Consider the following 22549-nt stretch of genomic DNA (forward strand, 5'->3'; position numbering starts at 1 on the left):
TTGTGTATTGGTGCTCTCAGGAGGCTGCAACACGTCCCTGAGTTTTCTTTCCTTCTTGATAATACATTGAGGTTAAAATTTGAAAATGAAGTTTTCTAAACATTTAGGTGGGCAACTGCACAATAGATGCAATTTCAGATGTGATTTGTATTCAAGATTTTTATTTGCATATAAATGTTGAATTAAGAGGCAGATATAATAAACCTTCTAAATTCGTAAGACTAGTGAATGCAGTCTGGTGTAGTTTGGAAGTTTGTGGATTGTGACCCCGACCTTGTGACAAGATGACTTTCAACACATGGCTTTAAGATGCTTTTCTGTTTAGCCCATAAAAACAATGCAACTTAAATTCCACTTAATCATCCCTTTTCCTCCTGCAGTACTTTATGAACAATTAATATTGGTATTAAGTTTGAGTAAGAGTCCACAGTTGATTAAAAGTCTCTTATACAATGACAGGTTTCCTCTGCCCTTAAAGTACAGGGACTTTATGAAAACACTCTAAAACTGAACTTTAAATTAACACACAAAACTGGATTCTCAATCTTTTATTGTGGTCTGTCTATAAATGAAAAATAAATTTAAGCTTTATAGGAATGCAATTATATAAATTATAGCTTTGTGCAAAATATAATAATTTTAATCATACATACAAATATATAATGGACCATAATTGTAACTGTCAAAGAAAAGAAAAGTAAAGAAAAGAAAAGAGAAAAAAGGAGTTGATATCAATAGGGTTTAAGTAGTGATTTAAGTCTTTGGGAGTCACAGCTGTGAAACTTGGTAGTACTTTGGGTAGGCAGCATTTACATTAAATGGTGCATCAAATCCTTGGTGGTAGAAGCTGGTGTAACACTTTTTATTGGAGAAGATGACAGTAGAAGTTGAAAATTAAGAGAGAATTAAATTCTTTTTTTTTTTCATTTAGAAACCTTAATACTTTGCTCTCTTTTACACAGTTCACTGCAGTATATTCTGTGCGCACCGTATGATCTGATGTGCAAATAACTCTATCTGTTTTGAGTTATAATGATGCAATTAAAACAGTATGACCAACATAAAAAGAGGGAAAATGCAAGGACAGATATTAGCCTGGCATGGTTTGTAGTAATAATAAAGAACTGTAGAGTGAATTAGAAATTATATGAACGCGTTTACTGTTCGTGCTGCTTTTCTATGGGCTTGTGCCATTTTGGAGAAGAAAAACTTCAGTGCTCCTTGCTATTTTGATCCAGTAGGCTCCTCTGACTTTTGTTCCAGCTTTGATACTGCTGTGACGGAGCTTCCAATCCTGTCTCTTTCCAACACATTTAATGTTCCTGTGGAGAAGCCAAGTTTGTGATTTGAAGTCTCAGGCTTTGCTTTTAGTTGTGTGTATGTGCTGAGGTGGGGGTTAAGCCACTCTTGCCATGGACAGGATCCTTGTYTTAGGAGTAATTTCAGTTAGCTCCATTAGCTTTAGCAGAAATACAAGAAATGAAAGCAACTGTAAGCGCAGTCTGGTGCCATTTGCCTAGTGTTTTAATGTGTGAATGTCTGAAAAAAAACCTGCTGATAGAAAACTGCTGCTCTTTAGAAAATACGGTTTTCCTGCCTTTCAGACTTATAGGGGAAAGGTTTTTGTTGAACCCGTTTTCTCCTTGGAACAATATAAGGAAAAATCAAAGAGAAATAACAAAATGCTCATTTTTCTCTTTAGCTACCTAGTTTTAGTTTGGAAAAGAACACCAGTACTTAATCTCATGTAGCTTGTATAATAATAGGCAAAACTACTCAGAGTTTGTAAGGGTAGAAACTGCTTAAGTCTAATATGAGAGATTTCCTATTTCCTGAAATTGCCAAGACTTGAGAGAAGTGCTTGCTTTGAGAAGCACATTTGATTCTCTACTTTTATCTTATTCTTTTGCTCTATAACAGAAATACAGTAACAGAAGTAGTTTTTAAGATGTGACAGCGTTCTGCAAATTTGAACACTTAAGCTCAATGTGTGGACTTGTTTTTAACTCTGATGTTTCATGTTCTGACAGCCACAGTGACTTTAAAAAAACACCGATGACAAATTCCAGGTTGGTTGAACCCACTGTCTGAGCCTTACATCTTAACTTGGGAACAGTGCAGCATTATCAAATTGCACAAGTGCTTGGGCCTATGCTCAAGAAATGCGTGTGTATTTAATAACAGAGAATATTATCTGAAGTCTCATATGGAGTATAAAAAGTGGTTATTTTGGACTAAATTTAATATTTATATATTTATTTACTTACTTATTTTGAGCCTTTTTGTAGTACTCTCTGTTTTTTTCTATTATATATTACCTATTGCCTTTCATTCTTAAATAATCACTTTTTGACCAGTATAAGTTTTTCTGCTCACGCAGATCATTATGGCTGAATATTCACTGAAGTGATATGGTCATGTTGATTTATGCCAGCTGAAGGTCTGACACAGTATTTCAAGTGATGGTCTGGTAATGAAAGATAAGTTAGCATAATTTGCTTGCTTTGGGGAGGAGGCCAGTATCAGCAACATACCTTGCTAAAACTCATTTCTTCAGTTACTTTCATCATTTTCTATCCAGGTGTAGCTCAACTGTTCCCTCATTTATGATAAGGCCAAAGGAGAAAGGGATCTTCCATTATGGAAGTTTATTTATTATCAAAGTATGATGCTACCTGAAAAGCAGAATGTGCTCTGCAGTGGTAGAAAGCTACAATTTTTTTTTATTTTATTCTTTTTAAAAGGCCACATCCAAAAAGCAGGGAAGTGTACACTGGTCACTAGTACAAAGTTGATTATCTCTCTACAACAGTTTTGTGCAGCCGGATAATGTAGTGTGCTGTAACATAGTATGTCTTTACTAGAAGGTGTTGAAGAGTTGGTTCGAAGGTCTGACCTGCCAAGGTCCAGTGGGTGATCTTGTGCAGAAAGCTAGCTGCACATGTGCTATTAGCATTTTTAGATTTTTTTTTTTTTTTTTTTAGGAGATATGACTATGGGAAAGAACATAAGAAGCAAACTTTTTTCAAACATTGATAAAATAAATAATGTCTGAAAAAATGCCAGAATGATGAATGACTAATATGTTTTTTCTTTCATGAACGATTACTGTCCTTGCAAGACAACATTATGGGAAGCTGGGGCTTAGAGAGTTCCTGTTGGTGGTTGAATGTGGCTTCCAGTGTTACCAATGTGGAAATGTCTGCCCTATAGCAATATTGGAAAGGTATTTCAGTTCAGTGAGATGACAGATTTGACAGTGGAAGAGTGAGGCAATTAGCAAGTCTAGTTTTCAGGAAAGCTGGGTCTTGATCCAAGCCTTTTTGACACCATTGGAAAGATTCGTGTTCTTTTGTTGGGCTCTGGATCTCACTGATACCTTTTTTTCTGAGTAAGAAAACAAACTACTTGTTGACAATGTCATTTGTTTCTTCCCAGACAAGCCCTTACTTTTTTCTCCTTGGTTCTGTATAAGAAGTTTTCTCAGATTTACAAGATGTGTCTTTGGATGTCTGAGATCAACTCTCCGATTTGGTTAACCACTTCATTGCTTGCCTCATCTGATCTTTATCTACCGAGATGTACAAACATGTACAGCATGTTTTCTGACACAATGCAACAGAAGTTTTGTTTTTTGTTAGTTTTTTTTTTTCCTGAGTAATAAATGCTTTGTTTCCACACATGACATCACTGTGTAGATCATTCAGTGGGGAATTTTTATTTGTCTGATACCAACTCTGGTAAAGCAGTTGTCATCAGACCATTGCTGTATAGCCAGAGGGAAAGGATACAGCTGCTCATTTCTGTGATCTCTCTCAGCCGGGAAGGAAATGGCTAGGTGTTAGACTGCAGGCTGAAGGTTGTCAAAGTACAAATAATAAGAGTAAAATGTAAAGAAATCACGATTTGAAGAGAATGGGGCATGCTCTTTGCTTTTACTGTACGTCTGGATCACTGTTTTGCCAGGAGGGAGGGGGTAAGGGGTTCCCCCATTAGCTGTAAATATGTTTCAATGTCTTTTGAATTCATGTATTTCATTGTTCCTTTTTTTTTCTTCTGACAAATTTTCAGTCTCCCTTTTTTCTCTTTTTTATAGAGAGAGCATTAGCAGATGGTGACATCTGCTAGGAACTTTCACAAAAAATCCCTACAATGTGACAGCTGCTGTTCTTCTGCATCTCCTATAAAGAAAGGTAGCCAACATCTGCCAGATTTCCATATATATTTATGGAATATTTATCTGAATATATATCTGTATATCTGAATAGCAAAAGTCAGCAGGGTGTTATGTCTTGCTGACTCCTTGCTGGATGAGAAGAATGCAAGCTGGTTAGTTTTATCAGGGATCCTCTGCCTAGCATATTGAAAACTTGATGGCAAGGTACCATGGCCAATGTAAAAGGAGTTACTCAGTTGTGCGCTCTGGAGCAGCCAAGATCATTTCATGCTTTTTAGTTTGCATGTTTGAACAGAGAAAACATGCAGTGTCCTGAAGACATACATTCTTACTGGCTTTTTCTCCCTGCTGTGAGACTGATCCTGCTAAGTGATCCATGCAGGTGTTTTCTTATCTATACATGCAGTCAAATGTCAGCAGGGATAAATATGGGCATTAGGGTCTACTTGTACAGATGGATTTTCAGGAGTATTGACTGTAGTAATAAGAGAATTGCATCAGTTGATTTACCTAGGTACGTTGATTTTCTGTGAAAACGATCTGACCTTATGAAATAAGTAAATTTGGTTAATTCTTCTGATATTGAGCCTGATACTGACTAACTACATAGTACTAATTAGAGCACATCACAAAATAAGAATGAGATTTTTGTGGGAATGTCTAATTTATATGTTGCTAATAATTCATCTTAATCTTGAGTTCCAGTATCACTTTTCTAGGACTGGCCAATATTTATATATGAAGGCAATGCAGTCATGCCAAAATATGAGTACACTTGCCTTCTGTGAGACTGTGTTTTAAAAGCAGCACCAGACCTCTGAAATAAGAACTGAATTCTAAGAACATTTCTGCATGTGTTTAGGTTTGGGCATACACATGGTCTAGGTCAGTGCCACGGAACTTGTCACATATGGGAAATAAGCAATCATGTAAATGAACTGAACCGGGATCTAATTTTGTTTCTTGAATGAGTCACTGATAAAGGAAGGTGTTGTGTTGAACAGTCTAATTACTGAAATCCTTTTGATTCAATCTTTGCAACAATACTTTGTGGGAACCCTTCCGATCTCGTAAATTTTTTGTTTTTCTTTTCAGTCTTCTTGTAGCCCTGATTCTACACTTATCTATCTGATGTATTTTTCTGGGGCCTATCACCAGTTTATCTAAATAGTTATGGATATAGTTAAGTAATTTCTTGCCTGTGGGTTCAGATTTTTGGAACAGCTGCATTTGCAACCCAGATCTCTCCTTGAGCAAATTATTATCTTATCAGATGCATCTTCTTGTCATTAAATCATGTGCTCCCTTATGACTTATTCCATGTTGAGAAGAAAGTAGATTACAGTTTCTGCTATTTCCCATGATTGACTTCAACTTTTTTTTTTTTACTTAAAAAAAATCGAAGCACCAGCACAATTTACAAAATGTTAAATCTACAAAGTTTAGAAAACCTTGCCATGTAGTTCTTAACATTTCTTGAGTTATATTAGCAGATGTCAGTGTTACATTTTCTTAAACTGAGAGTTTGCAAACTTTTTTTCATTGCCCTTACTGGATCGTTAGGGGTGAGTAAAAGAAATGGTCTAGATACAAGGTGATCCTTTCAAGCTCCAGTAACTGATGGGTAGGAGACTATGCATGAATGATGCACCCCAGTCTGCTGCTGCCCCAGACCACCAGGCAAAGCAACTGGATTACTTCTGAGCCACCATTTTCCTTGTATACTGTAGAGATTTTTCACATTCTTTTAGGCACTTTATGATGGCAAACAAACAGCAATAACTATAGTGACTAGGTAAGAAAAAGTGACTTCTGACAATGTGGTGGCTGCCATACCACAGCCACAAATACCCCACCATCCTTTTATCTGAAACATTTTCTCAGTAGTTTCAGTGCCCCGTTTTCTCTAAAATAGCTCTCTGAAAGAGAGACAGAGGTTGATACTTCTCACTCAGGACTCTACTTAAATTTTCTTATATAATTTTTAAGTTATTTTAAAAGTAGACCAATTAAAAGTGCATATTGTTGTGAGAAAAGCATTTGAAATTAACCCACACAATCATTTAATATATGGGAAACTGAGCAAGAGATACTCTTTTAAATCACAATAAGTCATCACCATCAGTGGCTCAAAAGCAGCTGCAGAAGGAAATGTCAACTGACTATTCCTCAAAAAGTCTGCAAGATTCATTAAAAACAAATAAATGAAAAATTGAACATAATCCGATATCACCTCTGAAAATATTTGTAATCCAGGGAGATTTTATGGCAGAGTCATAGGAAGGTGAGCTACTATAACCAAGGTCAGAGAGCAGACTAGGGCCAGAGCCTTTGGTCAGAACTTGGTTTGAACTTGAGAACAAGAAGTTTTCTACCTTGCCACACTAAGTCATCACTAAAAGTTCCCAGGAAGGTGTGTTTAAAAAAATGCATCAAAGAACACACACCTACGCACACCTCACGTGTATGGCTAGTTTGGTTTCAGACTGTTGAATGCATGGATTGGTATACATACTTTTGGTGCATGAAAGACCTGTATTTGCAGTCAAAACCTGATCACTTTGAAACAGCTAAAAAACTAACAGCAGGACAGACTGCTGATTTGTGGCAGTCTTATTCATCTAATTGCAAGTATGTTTTGAGCCTATTTTAATCTCTCTGTTATAATAACTTTTTGTAGTATATACTGTCACTTAAATGTGTTTCCCATGCTGGTCAATGTGTGCACAACTGTACTAAAATATTTCCTTTTCAAGGATTTTTCTTTCATTAGACACTTAAAATTTAAAAACTGTTCTACTTAATTGTTAGGTGCCAATGGAAGATGGAAGCTATGTCCAAAAGCGTGAGAATTCACAAATAGTGAATGGCGAATAGGGTATTTACTGATTGGGTCAATGTCATATCCATCAGTAGGTGGATTGAGAGCATTTACCAAAAATTTTGAAATAAAATCATAGTTATCCCAAGACTAGCCAGTGTGAGTCTGGAAAATTCAGAGTTCATTTTAGTCTTAAAAAGAAATCCAAATGAGATGAGAGAAATATCAGTAATGAGCACGAATGTTTAGCTTTTTTAAAAAAAAAAAAATTAACAGCTGCTTTACAGTTATAAATCCTCTTTGTGTTTGTTGTTTCGACACCTTTCTCTGCCCCCCCACAAACTTAGTCAGTGGCAGGCAGGTGTATATTTATCAGGGGCATTTGAGCTGTCTGGCATGCTACGTACTCACACTGAATTTCTCTTTGCTGCCCTGTCACGCTATGAATCATGCCCTCTTTAAAAAATAATACAAGGTCTCCTGTTACCTTTATTGTACTTCTTGAAGATAAGGGGAGAGGTTGTGTGCTTTGTGAGGACAGAAGCAGTCCTTAGGCTTCCCAACATTTATGTAATTGCTGAAAACAGAGTAAGTTGAAAATAATTCAGCACTTCAGTGCTTTGTTGATCAGATACTAGTGACATACTTAGTTTTAAGCACTTAACTGAAGTGCCATTGAATCTAGAGTAAAGCTAATCATGTGACTAAACTAGCTATTTGAGCTTGGAAATACTCATTTATTTTGCTTCTATTTGCTTGTACAAATTAGGTGTGAACTATTGCATAGATCTGTCATTGAAAATCAGGCTAATAATTGCTAGCTTTAATATGTATTTTTCAACGGGAGGCTGACTTTCTTTTTTCAAAATTCTTGCATTGATTTTGTTTGATAACCTCTAGATATGTTATAGGGGAAGCAAGAGATGGTAGGAGTGTTCTTCTGTCACATATTTAATAGGCATTTGGGGATAGACTAGTGCTAGCAGTGTGATTTGCTATCGTGCTCTGTTCGGTTAGTTGTTCAGGAGTCATGGTCAAAACTCTGCCCTCTGTGGGGTCTACAACTAGGTAATATATGTGCTTCTCTGTTTTTGAGTCACAGAATGTGCAGCTATGTGTCCTGGGCCATAAACCTGCTCAAATACATTGAGGTCTTCAAGTGATTTGAATCACCCAAGCTCAAGGAAGGTCGCATTTTTATTGCTTAATCTAAATTAATTCAATCTCTTCAGTTACTTTTCTCCTAAACCTGCTCCAGCAGCACTTGATTCCTGAACACATCCACTGTGAATTTCACAAGGACTTAGTAGTAGAAGTCACTCTGACTTTTGGTGAAAATGCTATGCTTGTTGTGTTATTTGGTGTAGAAAGCTGCTGCATGCCTCCCCTTTATATTTGATATGCCCTCGTGGAAATGCCAGTGTTCCTACACTTGAAAGAATATCTTTCCATTGAGTGTGGCATGCTGTAGTATTACAGGTCTGGCTGCCCTCAGATTCAGGGCTTCCATTTACAGGACTCTTCAAGTTTCAGTACTGTTTTCTAAAACAGTTTTAACATTCTCAAAGTCTCAGGACCATTTCTTTAAGTCATACTCAATGGATACCAGCTAACTGGTTGTTTGACTTCTTCAGGTGAGGATGCTACTGAATGAATCCATTAACCAGGAACATGAGCATATGGTACGGATAATATGCATTTCTCTTTAAACCTGTATGAGTTTCACATGAAAAAATGCAACACATTATTACATTCCTTCTTAGTGTTAGCAGATTTAATGGCAAGGTTTTTTCTTCTCCCCACGGACCATGCAATATTTAATAAAAACATTCAGAGCAAGATTGGTGTAAGAATAACTCAGACTGTAAACTCGAAAGCTTCATTTCATATAACAACAATAGTAGGCAAATGCTACCTTTGCTGTCTAATAAGTGGTCGTGCTGGTGTTACTAAAGAACCAGCAACAGTTTTCATCGTGCTGATGAATCTAAAATCCATTGACAAAATAGTGTCAGGAAGCAAAAAATCAACAAATAATAGGCCATTTTTAAATTTATACTTATGTCTCATAAAGATGTGTCATTTTAAGAAAAGCGTCACAACTTTATACTGTGTTTAAAGGAAAAGTTAGTTCTTTGTTGTGAAATCATGGGATGAAGCAATTCTGGGCTTCAGTTAATCAGTGTGCTGCAGTTATTGCACAACTTTGGTTGTCTTGCAAGTAAGTGAAGTGTCTGTTGTCACTTTGGTACTGCAGGTTCCCTGTGGGTGTGGTGCTGTAGTGGCATCATCTGGTTTTCTGTCACATTTGTAGACAATGATAACCAGGCGTCAGCACCCACAGAGGAACCCACAGTCATCTGGGCATGTTATTCATTTTTTCCCAAATTAGGTATGTGTGTGAGTATGTGTCCTGTGCTTGAAAATGGTTGACTCTACATGAAAGTCTGATGAAGGAATTAGTATATTCAGTAAAATTTGCTGCAAAACTGGAATAAATCACAGTTGTGTGCATGTATTGTCCACCTTGATCATATATCTGAAGGTTCATTAAAACTTGGCATTGCTTTTGCTGGTTAAAGTCAGGTAGTTTAATATTTAATATTTATTAATATAAGTCTTGGTATTGAAGAAAAAACTCTGAAAGATTTAACACATTTTAAAATATGCTTTTCTTTTAGAATGCTAAGAAGGAAACATTTACAATATTAATATCAACTTGCATACTGTTTATTTAACCTTGGTCAAATCTGTAGACAAAATAATTTTGAATATGTAGAATTCTCCTTTAACTGCACCTTCTGTACAGTTTGTTCTTTCTCTGGCTTGATGCAGCATATAGCATTTTTACCTTGATGACATTTCTGTTTTTTGGTTATTGGAGAAGATAGGGAACAGTTTCACCTCATAAGCAAGTTATGAACAAATCCTTTAAAAAAAAAAAAAAAACTCTGGTAGACTGTGCAAATGTAATTATAAAACTCTGAAACTAAACTTAAACTAAATAGAAGTGTAAAAAAATGCAATTGTAATGCTTGGAGAGATACTAACAAACCATTCAGCATTATTTTAAATATTTTTAAAGGGTTTCATTTGCCTATTTTAGCAAGCGTTTTAGCAAGTGTATTTTCTAAGTAATGCTGTCATTTTCCTTCCAAGCTATTGCACACGCTTACTATAGAATTACCTGGGATCATGCAGAATGACAATCTCCATAGCAGTCTTATTCCTTCAGTTTTCACTGCACATCTTTTTTCACATCTCTACTATTATCATTAAAATGTTTTCAGATGCAATATTTAACATCACATACTAGATTTCCATTTGTAGATCGCATTTATGTTATTTTATTCACATTTGTGTGAGCTTTCTTTCAATATACTTTTTTTTCAAAAGAAAGATTTCATGAACATCTACTGATTTATCCATAGTACCAGATCTAAATATACCCCTTAATTTTATTGGACCTACAAAAGTAAATTTTTGTGTCATTTGAAGGACTGTCATTTTATTTAGTTTGCTGCTTTTTCAGAGTAATCCAGGTTAAAATAAAGATTTGTTTTCCAAGAACACTTCCCCCCAAGAATCCAAAGTTTCTGTTTCTTGACAATGTTCAAACCAAGCTCCTCTGAATCCAGTATTCCTCTGTGTAACCACCATTTCCCTATGCTTTCCACACTAACTTCATCTTTTTCTTTTCATTATGCCTTGCTTGAAATGGATTGAGGCAAATGCCTCTTACTATTCAATAGAGTATCCAAAAAGAAATGCTTATGCAACCACCTGCCACAGTGAGTTCTTACTGAATTTTTCTGCCTTTTATTACACAGGAACTTTCCGATTTTTCAAGGCACTGTGAGGTGTACATATTAAAAGGATTGATATTTTACAGAATTCTTTAAAGAAAGAAACATAACATTAAGAAATTGTTTAAAGAGATCATGATAATTCCCAAGTTCTGAAAGCAGAACTTGTCAACTATGTGATGATGTAGGCAGTAGTTACCTGGAAATGTTTGTTTAACCTCATTTCCTTTTATTCTAAAATATATGTTTATGGGAAAACTGCTAAGTTAAATATAATTCATTTAAAAATGAAATAAAAATTCTATTTCTTGAAGTACAAGAACATGGGGTTGTGATACTTAAAAATGTCAATATTTGAAAAAAAGTAAAACATTAAGAAGAACCTGTAAATGGTTTGGTTCAGATCTGATTTGGATTTGACTCTAGTTCAAGTCAGTACATTTTGGTCACGTCAGTAATGATTTAACTGCCTCAGTATCTCTGATTCTGCTCAAGCTGAAAAATAAAATGTTTTGAAATGTAAAGTTCATGTGATAAGGAGGCTTCTTCTGGGATATTTTCTGTTAAATAATTATTCTGATCCAGTAATCAGAAGTGTTTTCTTTTTTATTCAATTTTGGATCAGGTTCAACAAAGACTTCAAAATAACTGTTCAGATTCAGTTCGTATTTGAGAAAAAATAACAATTCAAACAATTTTCAGTTCTGGTTCAGTCTGACTCTATGGGAAAAAAAGCAAACAGCTTTTTCATAATTTGATGCTGTTTAGTTACATTGTGCTCTTTACTTTGCTTGGATAAGTTGCTTTATTTCTGTTGTACTGTACTTCCTGGCTGGCATGTAAGAATACAGTGCTACAATGTTTGACTAACAAATAATGTAAGGGAATATGTTGATCCAAGGAAAAAGTTCTTACTGGGATTAAAATAAATTGTGGGAATAATCTCTATCGATTTGGTATTAAGTTGAAGTAGTTTGGAGAGAGTTTGTGTTTGTGTCTAGATCAACATGACAATGTGCATTTTAGAAGATCAGGGAAACATGGGTATTAAAAATAAAAAAGGGAGAGAAGGATGGGAGTGAGTATGCAGTGTAACAATACAAAATCTGAATCTTGAACCTGCATTTTTATACCTTGTCACCATATACACTGGTTAAAGAAAGTACTTTGTCATGAGTAAAATACTGTTTACTGAATTCCACTAAAACTCTTGAGAATAACTTAAGAATTTAACTTCATTTTAGTAAGCTGATATGCCTATAGTGCTGGCTACTTTTAAATCCCTCAGCAAATATTTTTGTCATGTTTAAGTTTATTATTTCTGTATAATTATTCAGCATTTGATTGTTGTTTTTTTTTCTTTTTAAGTACCTTGGGTTTTCTTAATTGGTCAATGAGATATTAAGGAGAGTTATTTCTTTAGTGTCCAGTTCTGGGCTATGCAGAAACATGACTAAGAAGCTCTTTTTCTCTGATGTGTTATATTTTTATGATTTTAAAAGAAACAAATGGATCGAGAGCTTAAAGACTTACTATAATTTTATCCATGTGTACTTGCAAAGTGTGGATGATATTGATTGTTGTTATTTGATGTGCCACAAGTTGGCTTCATTAGGAATCTGCACAGTTGCGACACTCAGCAGCTCAGAAGATTATGCTGTAAAGAGTTTATATTGTACCATTTTCCAGAATTATGTCATGGTCATGGTCACTATTAGTACTGTGCATGGGCATAGGAAGAACAACAATAACAAAAAAAGAGTGGGTAGAACCATGCCGCAGGGACTGCAAGAGGACACAATTGTCCCTTTTGCTTGCAACCTCTTTATGAAACCCCACCCAAAGACCTAAATCTGCATCTAAATTCACAGCACTGAATGGAGCTCAGTGGGCTTAATCTGGAAAGATAAGAACAAGTTTGACACATTCCAGCAAAATCTTTAAGCATTTGCTCATTTTTAAGCATAAGAGAAGTCCTCTTGACATCAGAGAGGACATTTGTAGTAAGGGATAAATCTGAAGTCTGGAGTTTTTAAGATGTTTGTACTCACCTCCATGTACTTCTAGGAAATGAGAGCGTAAATGTTTCATGATTAGACCAGCACGCTCAGTGGTTTACAGGGCCGGGCTTTTACTCTCCACCCTGTCTAATATGGAAAGTGAAGCAAGGCCACAGGGCTGACAAAAGAAATGAAACAGTTTCACTGTGGAGTGCATTTAAATATAACTAGGGTGCTTCAGTGTGGGGTAGACAGGTAGGAGATGTTATTTTAAGAGTACATGCGGTCCTAAACGTCTGGGAGAAGGTGGATGGGAAGTGATTGCTTGCTCTCGTCATTTCATTTCATGGCCCCTGGTTCTCATCTTGCCAAATGAAGGTTCAAAACAAATAACAGTGAAGGATTTGCCTTTACAGTGTGTGTTTATGTGAAGTTAATAGTTTATTGCCACAGGATTTTGTATATGACAAAAGTTTGCATGGGTTCAAAAAGCAATTGATGAAATTTGTGGAAGCCCATCCAAAACCATACGCAGGCATACTCGGATCTCTTAAAGCTGGAAGAGAATACCAGTAAAGTGTTTCTCTGTAGGGCCTGGGGGGGGGTTGTATGTATATTCCTTTCCTAAGAATCTGTTGTAGCCCACTTTGAGGACAGGATACCAGGCTGCATGGACTTCTGTCAGCCTCGTACAGCTGTTCGTACTGTTCTTGCACACCATTTTAAGAAAATAGAAATAGTCAGGAGGTAAAAAAAAAATTTCATAGTGCTTTTTTGCTCCATTGTTTGAAATAATAATAAACATATGCGTTCTTTTCTGATTTAGCACTCTGTCCTGTTTTTATTACTGTTATTTCAGTGTTCTTAAACATAATTTTTTACCCTAGTTTCCCCTTTGTTTGCCTTCTCTTTTTTAGTATATGTGAAATATAAATTTAAGTTTAATATTTGCTGTGAATATAAGTCCTTTCTTGCCCAGTCTTAAATACTTTTCCTACTTAAATCTTAGGAAGAGCAAGAATGTAGTTTTCTAAGCAGGAGTAAGATGAACTGATTGTGCTAACTTTCCTCCTAAAAAGCAGTGGCAATTTTGGCTTATTTCTTGTGGAAGATGCTGATGTTCTTTGGGTGCATGGCTATGAGAATCATAAAATAATTTAGGCTGAAAGGGACCTCTGACTTTTTCTGGCTCTACTCTCCCCACTCAAAGCAGGGCCACCTTCAAAGTTGAATCAGGTTGCTCAGGACCTTGTCCAGCTGATTTCTGAGTATCTTCAAGGATGGAGACCGCCCCCCCGACCTTTCTGGGCACCTATTCTAATGCTTAACCGTCTTCACTGTGGGGGAAAAAAATCACTTTATATCTAAACAGAATTTCCCGTCTTGCAGCTTATGTCTATTGCCTTTAGTGCATATGTACACTCTCCACCTCAGAAGGACTGGCTCCATCTCATCTACACCATCCCATGAGCTAGTTATAGACAGCAATCCCCTGCTACTTATGACGAACAAGGCAGTTTCTTCAGTCCCTCCTCTAAAGCCCTGTGCTCCAGCCCCTTGACAATGCCGGTGGCCCTCTGCCGCACTCTCTGCAGCATTTTCATGTGTGTCTTGTACTGGGGAGGCCCAGAATGGACATAGTACTCCAGATGTGGTCTCACCAGTGCCAAATAGGGGGGAAGAGTCACTTCCCTTGACACTTTTGGATGTAGATGTGAGAATGTGAGTGTCCCTTGTGGCCCTGCTGTCATGGTTCTGTTCTGCCCATTTGTGACTCCGGGGACTTTAAGGTAAACTTGTCCATCTCTGAGGAGGAAAGCTCCTGCTTCCTCAAGAGATTTGTAGAAAACTTCATGACAAGATCTTCCATTCCTGTCCCTTTATTATTCTTTTACATTTCTTCCATATGAGACCATGGTTAAATCTGTTGTTATTTGCCTGAGTCATGTGACATGAAACTTTGCAGCTGCTTAAATTTGAATTGAAATTAAGAGTAGAAAGAATCTCTCTCAGATGAAATAACATGTTCAAGAAATTCATAAATAGAGCTGATTTTTTTAGTAGATCTATCTTGTATCATAACAATTGCCAAAGTGTTTACTCACAGGCGCAAAATACTTAGAGAGTCTCCTTAATCTCCAATTATTGTTGCCCTCTTGTCTTGACCTCTCTTGAAGTGTTTTATAAACAATTTAAAGAATAAATGAAGTATTAGAAACAGTTATTATAGAGGAGGCAAAGTTATTTGCTTTCCTTGAGTGAAAGGATATAATTTATAAAGGACTGATTATGCTCATCTGTTTTCTGGGTAGGCTGTAAGTTTACTTTACCATGGCAAGGGAGAATAACAGAGAAAATGTGTCATGGGAGCCAAGTAAGATTTTGTAGCAGTAGGAAATCCAATTGCCTTGTTTTACAGCCATTTGTCTTGTCCGTTGTTTCTGTCAAATGATCATTTGAATCAAAAACATTTAAAGAGATTTTCCTTCTTTACAGTAACGAGAACAACAGAGACTTTTATGCTGTAGGACATACTTATTAGGTCTTTCCTTCTTTAACATGGCTACCTGCCAGTCCATGTTTTTATTAAAAGTTGCTTCATTTAGTACATTTTATGAAATGGCTCTGCCTGGCTTCTGGACTGTCACTGAGGTTATGAGTCAAGAAAGAGAGCAGGACTGGAGCTCTGATTCAGAGGAGCTTAGCTAAGAAGCATTTTCAACTGAGAATTTTAATGGGTAACTTTTTACTTCAACCATATTCTTTTCAAGGTATGCATTTGTATCAAAAGAAAATACCGTGCAACACAGGTTTGATCTTTGCCTTACTGATTTTAACAAATTGTGCCTGTCTTGCCTTTTGTTTACAAAAGCTTAGCACTAGCAAAACTCTGTTGCTGCCCGTGGGTGTTACATAGGTGCAGAACATACTAATGAGAGATTGGAGTCGAGGGTATTTGATTCGAACTCTCAGAGAGAAAGGCCATTTCTAGGAGGGAATGGCTTAAGGATTTCAGAAGTTGCCTTTGTAAGTCTGCAGGCCGTTCTCACCTCTGCTTTGCACTTCTGTCAAGCAGGGATGAAATGAGACTTAAGAGTCCTGGAATCATCAAAACAATGAAGCCTGTTGGCTCCAGCACAGCTGGAGCTGGGAAAGAGATGTCTGTTCCTCCTCTCTTATATGTCTTTTTCTGTCTCTTTTCCGATTTCCCTGTGAGGCAGACAGAGCGGAGGCAGTACAGCAGCAGGGAAGAAGAAAGGGTGACAGCAGCTGCCTATTCCAAGTCAGAGGACAATTTCGTAGTGTCCCTTTGCAATTAGAAGAACATTTGTCAACCCTGACATCTGCCAACCATAGTTTTACAGCCCCTAGAAGAAGCTTATCTTACTGAAATGTCTATGACCGTTTTCCAAACAGATAGAGGAGAGGCACTGTCAATTCCAAGATCAGTACTTCAGTGAAGAAACAGGGCAGGATGTTGTTGTAGAGACATATATAATTACATATTCATTTATAGTGCTGCTGGTAGGAATAAAGGATGGTGAGGGGACAGGGGAAATATCTTAATAACTTGAGGTTGGAGTCAGGGTTATTTGATTCCAGCGCCTACAGTAATTTTGTACCCCACAATAATGTTCCTGCAGTTTTTAAGACCTTTTTAGAAATACTCTTTAGCATTTACAGTTATCATTTTGAAATAGCCAGTAAATGCCATTGGTAAATGTTTAGTACATTGTCACTGAAAGGACTGAGACCCATATGTAAAAGAGGGTGGTCAGAGAAAGTCTGAGTTTCTGAGAGTTGATTCTTAGCCTACTTCATTCAGAACTTACGGGAGTGTTAAGGGGAACAAATGTAGATTTAGCTGTGACTCAAGGGAGGTCCCTTGTCACAAGATGACATATGAGGGTTGTGTATAAAAGTACCAGACCCTCACACTCCCATACTGTGCAGCATTTCAGAGCCTAGAGATAAACAGACTGTAGCTGTTTTAAAATAACTATGTTTTTTTGCTGTTTACTTCCATTTGCTGGGCTATTAAATCCCTTTGTTTATTCCTGCCCGAGTCATCTTCCAGGTCCATCTGTCCTTTAAATCAGGTATGATACTTTCTGCCAGATATCGTTTGTACCTGAAGTGGTAGGCGCTGTAAACTCCCTTTAAAAACTCTCATGAATAATTGCCAAAAGGTGGTAGCTACAGTATCCCCAACAAATGCACATTATGAATGGTCCTCTTTTTAAGCCTAGAATTCCTTTAAACATGCCTATTGAGTTTTGAGTACCTGCAGTTAAATGGTGTTGCTTTTGGCAGGGCTTGGTGAGCAAATGAGGCATAATCCCTCTGATCTCAGTAGTCTGGTCAGCCAGCCATGACATTCTCAGTGTCTTTTCTTTCTACACCCTGTCTGAACAGAGCCGTAGCCCAGGCAGCTCTCAGTGGGGTTGCCAAAGATTACCACGTGCAGTGAAGCAGCAGATGGCAGGACAGTGGAAAATATGCAGTCCCAATCCCTGGGTTCACATGGGGTTCAGGGTTAAATTTCAGTGATTTCCCTCCCAGCTCCTTGAACCCCTCAGTAAACTGCTCATTGAGAGATGACTCCTCAGCAAGCTTGGAAACCATTTAAAATTCAGTTTTGTCCAGTTTTGAAAGTTGGTTCTAGACTGCAGCTGGAAATTTAAGAAGGCTGTGCTCTGTGGCCACAGAAGTTACAGTTTTCCTCACCATCCTAAGTCATTAGTGTGAGCATAAGAGATGAGGTAAATGTTATTACACCCTGAAAAACATGAGGGGGGAAAAAAGGGACATTGCAAACTTGATGAGCTCAAAAATTGTGTAACGATTGAATTAAAGATGCCTCCACAAACTTAATTCAAACTTGTGCCTGTGCAGTTTTTGAGAGTCCGTACTTACACTGCTTTTTCCCCACAGGTCCTTATTCCTTGCACAGGATGGATAGTTCTCACCTGAATGACTTGATGGTCAATATTTGAGGGACAGGGGGCAAGAAAGGAGTTCTCTGACAGTACACTGATTCTGTGCCCCATTCATGGCCACTCTTCAACCCTTGCACTGAACAGAGAATGATTTCACCCCTTTTTGACTCTTCCAGGGTGCTCCTTTCTGTTTCGTGAATACCAAGGTATTTAGCTTTGTGAGATTCCTGTAAAATGTAGAAATTTTGTCCCCATTTTTCAGGTGAGAAGCTAAGGCATGAAAATTTAGAGTCTACATTTATTGATTGATTCATTGGTTGTTGTTCAGAATAAAACTCCATGACTCTTGTTTGCAGCTGAGTGCATAGTAATGAAGCAGAGGAATGTAAGGCAGTGGCTAAATAAGTACCTTGAGTTGRGTGACTTTCTAAGCACCACTTTAGACTTTTCAGAAGCAGCTAGGGTATTATTCATTTTTCTGTAGCAATGTTAGTCAGATCAAACTATGAATCCATCATTTCTTTCTTTGCTGAACTTCAGACTCTGTAGTACTCTAGTTTCATTCCTCACAAGACAGTAGTCTCTGCTCTCAGAGCAAGTCACTTCTCTGTGCAGGGAGCGATCCTATTAGGAAGAAAATTACGGTATGTAATTGATTTAAGGGTGTTTCATGAAACTATCATTCTACATTCAAAAATAACGCTGGCACATGTAGCCCTAACTTTTAATGCTAGAATTTACAGCTTTTTCCTGAACATGTATAGAATATGTATAGAATATGTGTGTGTACGTGTGTGTGTTTCTGAGAGCATGCACAGCTACCTATGTGGATATTAAAGTTATGTGAAAGGTCCCACTAAAAATACAAAGCCAGGAAATTCAGAATTGGGCTAACCTTCTGTCCTGGTTTCACCCCATTGTGCTTAAGTATTGTAGGCATTTCAGAACAGCAGGTGATCAGACTGCCTCTTCTGTTCCTAGAGGAAGTATAAACTAACTTAAATGGGAAATATCACAAAAACAGGATAACAATGAATTTCAGGAGCCCACAAAGGAAGAAGTGTTCTTAAAAATACTGATCTTAAAACAGTAGTGGGCATGAGAAGTCCAACTGTGGAAGAAGAATGTTTTATTCAGATGCTCTTGTTTTTGTCATTTAATCACTTTCTAAATGTTTTGTACAGCTCATTTCTGCTCTGTTTCACATTTTCTTATGCAAAATTATTCTGAGAGTTGGACTTCTTAATGGTGGAATTTCTGAGTATAGGTTCTTCTTTGTAAATTTAAGTAATCTGACTTCGGTGAAACTGCACTAGTTTGTTAGTAGAAAACTGGGTTCTTTAGGTATATAACTACTTGTTTATTTTTATTTAATTTAAGCATTGAGTATGCTAATGAAGCATTCCCACATGGAAAGAATGCAAGAGTGTGATTTAGTTTCAGTGACAATGTTAGAAAAATAGAAAATTCATTGAAAAGCATGTGCATTTTAAAAGCTGCTGTAATTTTACTGTTTTTCTGTGTTCAAGTGATTTTCTCAGTAAATGCAGTGTCCATTTCTTTGCATTGGTGCCTTTTTCTTTTTATCGTGAAGATTAACAACATGCCCTGGATTTGTCCTAGGGGATTTGCTCTCTGCAGTGGTTATTGTGCAACCTCCTGATGTATCTTTTGCATGTGAGAGAGCTGCTGCACTCTATCTCCTTGTGTTTTCAGTTCAGAGTCTGGGTGTGGAAGTCATAGCACCCTTACTTAACTCCACGATCCCACAAGTGTGATCATGGCCTGTTCTGAAACAAGGACATAACTTTTTAGGGGAAGTCTAGGCAACCAGCAGTAACTATAGCTAGGTGAAATAATGTTATTATTGGCTCCGTGGATACAGGAGGTCAATACAGCTAAGCCAAACATGTCCAAGTTTTTCAGGAGCAGAAGAGACATGCTGTCTTTGTTGGCTTTCACTTTTCCTGATGTATTGTCAGCTTGTCTCTGCATTTCCCTCCTACTCTCTTCTTAAACTCTTGGTGGTGTTTTTTTTTTTCCCTGCATAATTACTTTGAAGCTCATTTCGAGGGGATTCGTTGTTAAAATACTACATTTGAGGGGTGTTGCTTTGGTTTTATCCAAGGTAATTGCTTTGAGTGTTACCCTGTTCTATTCTCAGCAGCCCCACATACCCTTCTAGAAAAAGAGCTCAGGAAATTGGCACAACTAGGGGACGCAAACTGAACCGGAAAGTATTGTGAGCCATTCTGATATTCCTGGTAACACATTGATTATTTGCATTCTGCAGCACAAAGTATGACAATTTTTCTTACTCTTGTGTTGCAGAGAAATATGTGGAATTGATTAATCTGCTGTGAATTTGAAGGGGTATCTGTATTTGGAACAAACAACTCATCCTCACAATGGTAATTGCAGACCATTGCAACTGATGATTAAGACATTGAATTCTTGGGATTGTCAGTGATGTACTTTTCACACATCCTAGCTGAGAACCTAGTTATTTGCATACACAGAAGGTGTAAGGAAATGTAGCACCTTGCATTTTATGTGCCTTATTCAAGTATCAGAGAAAACTGTGCTTTCTGTCTTTGGAGGAGCATAGCTTTCTTTATCTCCTCCCCCTCAGCTCTCTTTAGTCCCTACCTTGTTACCTCTTTGGGAGCTCTGTGCTCCATTCCAAAGGACATAAACTGTACTTTGACACACGGTCCCACGGAAACTGGGTACAATCCAGTCTCTTTGCCATTGCTACTGAGCTCATGTGCCTGAAACCTGGGGAAAACATCATCTGAACTTTAGCTGCAACAGTTTATGTGTAGCTCCACACCACTGTCAGTTGAGGGTATTTCCTAAATGGTACAGTTCAGTCCTTTGCATTAGGTGGGCACACTAAATTTACATGTTAATCAGTAATCTAGCAGGACTCATTCACTTAGATTTGTTTTTACAGGACCAGGATTTGCTCATAGCACTTTCCACTTCCCTGCCAATACAGTTTAACCGTGCTTCAGGATCCCCCAGTTTGGCTGCAGCTGCTCCAGCACTCCTGTAGGCGAAGGGTGGTTTATGAAAATAGAAACACACATTATCAAATGAAGTACTAAGAGTTTCCTAAAGGGTGCCTTCAGGACTACCACTGTCACAGAGCAACCTAGAAGAAAGTCCCAAAAGAAAAAGGGTGGAGCAACAAAGCTCAGAAAGGAAAGTACATGGATTTAGGAATATCTTTAGTTTGTATGGGTGTCAGACCTTTGCAGGACTACTTATTAGATTGTATGGGAGGCAAGTTATTTGGCTGTGGTTAGACCATTTTCCTACTCCAATAAAAGACTCAGCGAAGTTGTATGCCCCTGCGATTGGTTTTAAGGCTAGCTATTGTTACACACTCATTTGTCTTTTGTGGAAGTAAATGAAAAGTTCTTTTCACCCCGACTTGAAGTGAAAATGACACATTTTATACTCTGAAAATTTGCACATTAAAAAGTTGGCAATAAAGTGAGCGCACAGCAAGACACAAAAGACTTAAGCAAAACCTTGGTTATACAGTGACCCAACACAAGCTGATGTCCCAGCCGCCTGGAGAGGCTGAGGGACCAACCAGACTTAGGTCTTCAGAGGTCGTAAGGTCCAAAAAGCTGTATGAGTCAGTCATGTGTCACCAGGTAAGATAAAAAAGCCTTGCCAGCTTCATCTCAAGGGAGTGCTAGGGTAGAGACTGAATGTCTCAGCTTGAACCATCAAACCGCATCTTTTTTGATGTGCTGCTGGTTGCTGGGAGGAAGGAGGGAGGGAAAGACAGAGGGAAAAGAAAGGGGTGTTAAGTTTAAAGGCACAGATGTCTGAAATTTATTAGGTCTTTAACAAGTTAAGGTGAACTCAGTTTTATTTATAAGTTACCTTAGACTGCATTGTGTTTCCATCTTCTACAAGCGCTGGATTTTCCTTTTGGCTGCAAACATTTCCAGCCATTTTAGCCCCGATTCAGGAAAGCGTGTGCTTAACTTCAATTGTTTACATGCGCTTAAACAATACAAAAAGACCGTGCTAATGGGCAAGCACACTTGCGCTTACACATACCTTCTACATGCAGGGGCATGTCTAATTATGTGACAGCTTAAATGAGCTGTTTAATTCAATAATATTAGTTATGCAATTTTAAAAATACAGCTTAAATGAGTGTTGAACAAATCGTAGTGGCTAAATACATTTACCTTTGTTTTAATGTATATTGCATATGAACTGTGATTAAGAAATCAAAGTGAATAGTTTGGAGCAAAAGGTTAAGTTTTCTGTAAGCGAAACTGCTCTGTTTATGTAAGTACCATTAACAGCATAAACTTGGGAACAGGAATAACACTTTTACGTATTGTTTTCAGTATTAATGTTTGGTTTTTCCTCTATAAGAATTTTTGATGCCTCACCTTTTCCTGTCCAGTATACAGTTCCTGAGGGGAAAATATTTTAAATTAAGAAAAATTATTTAGAGGAAATATACTAAAATAACACTTTTGTGGCCAGCGATTATTGCTGGTATGTTGCCATATCCTTTTAACAAACCTATATGATAGCTTTGATGTGTATAATTAGTTCTGAATAAGGTCATTTTGAATATGAAATCTAATAGCTGTGTGTTTGCCATTACGCATGCGGATTGCCTGCTAATTAAATGTCAGTTTTTCACAGTCACTTTAGAGAGGGGCTGTTCTGTAGTTTGTAGTTGTAGAAATCATCCTGTCATTGCTCTTTGCAGAGGTGGAAACTTGCGTCTGTTTGTATGCAAAGCAGTCGTGAAGCATTTG

The 22549-nt window shown here is 37.4% G+C and overlaps 1 protein-coding gene across 1 annotated transcript in view; it reads left to right on the forward strand.

The window, feature by feature from the left end:
* GMDS (GDP-mannose 4,6-dehydratase) overlaps window positions 1–22549 on the forward strand; it is a 282728-nt gene that overhangs the window by 23468 nt on the left and 236711 nt on the right. The window lies entirely within an intron of this gene.

This window comes from Apteryx rowi, unplaced genomic scaffold (assembly GCF_003343035.1).
Source record: "Apteryx rowi isolate R43461 unplaced genomic scaffold, aptRow1 scaffold_3, whole genome shotgun sequence".
Taxonomy (NCBI): domain Eukaryota; kingdom Metazoa; phylum Chordata; class Aves; order Apterygiformes; family Apterygidae; genus Apteryx; species Apteryx rowi.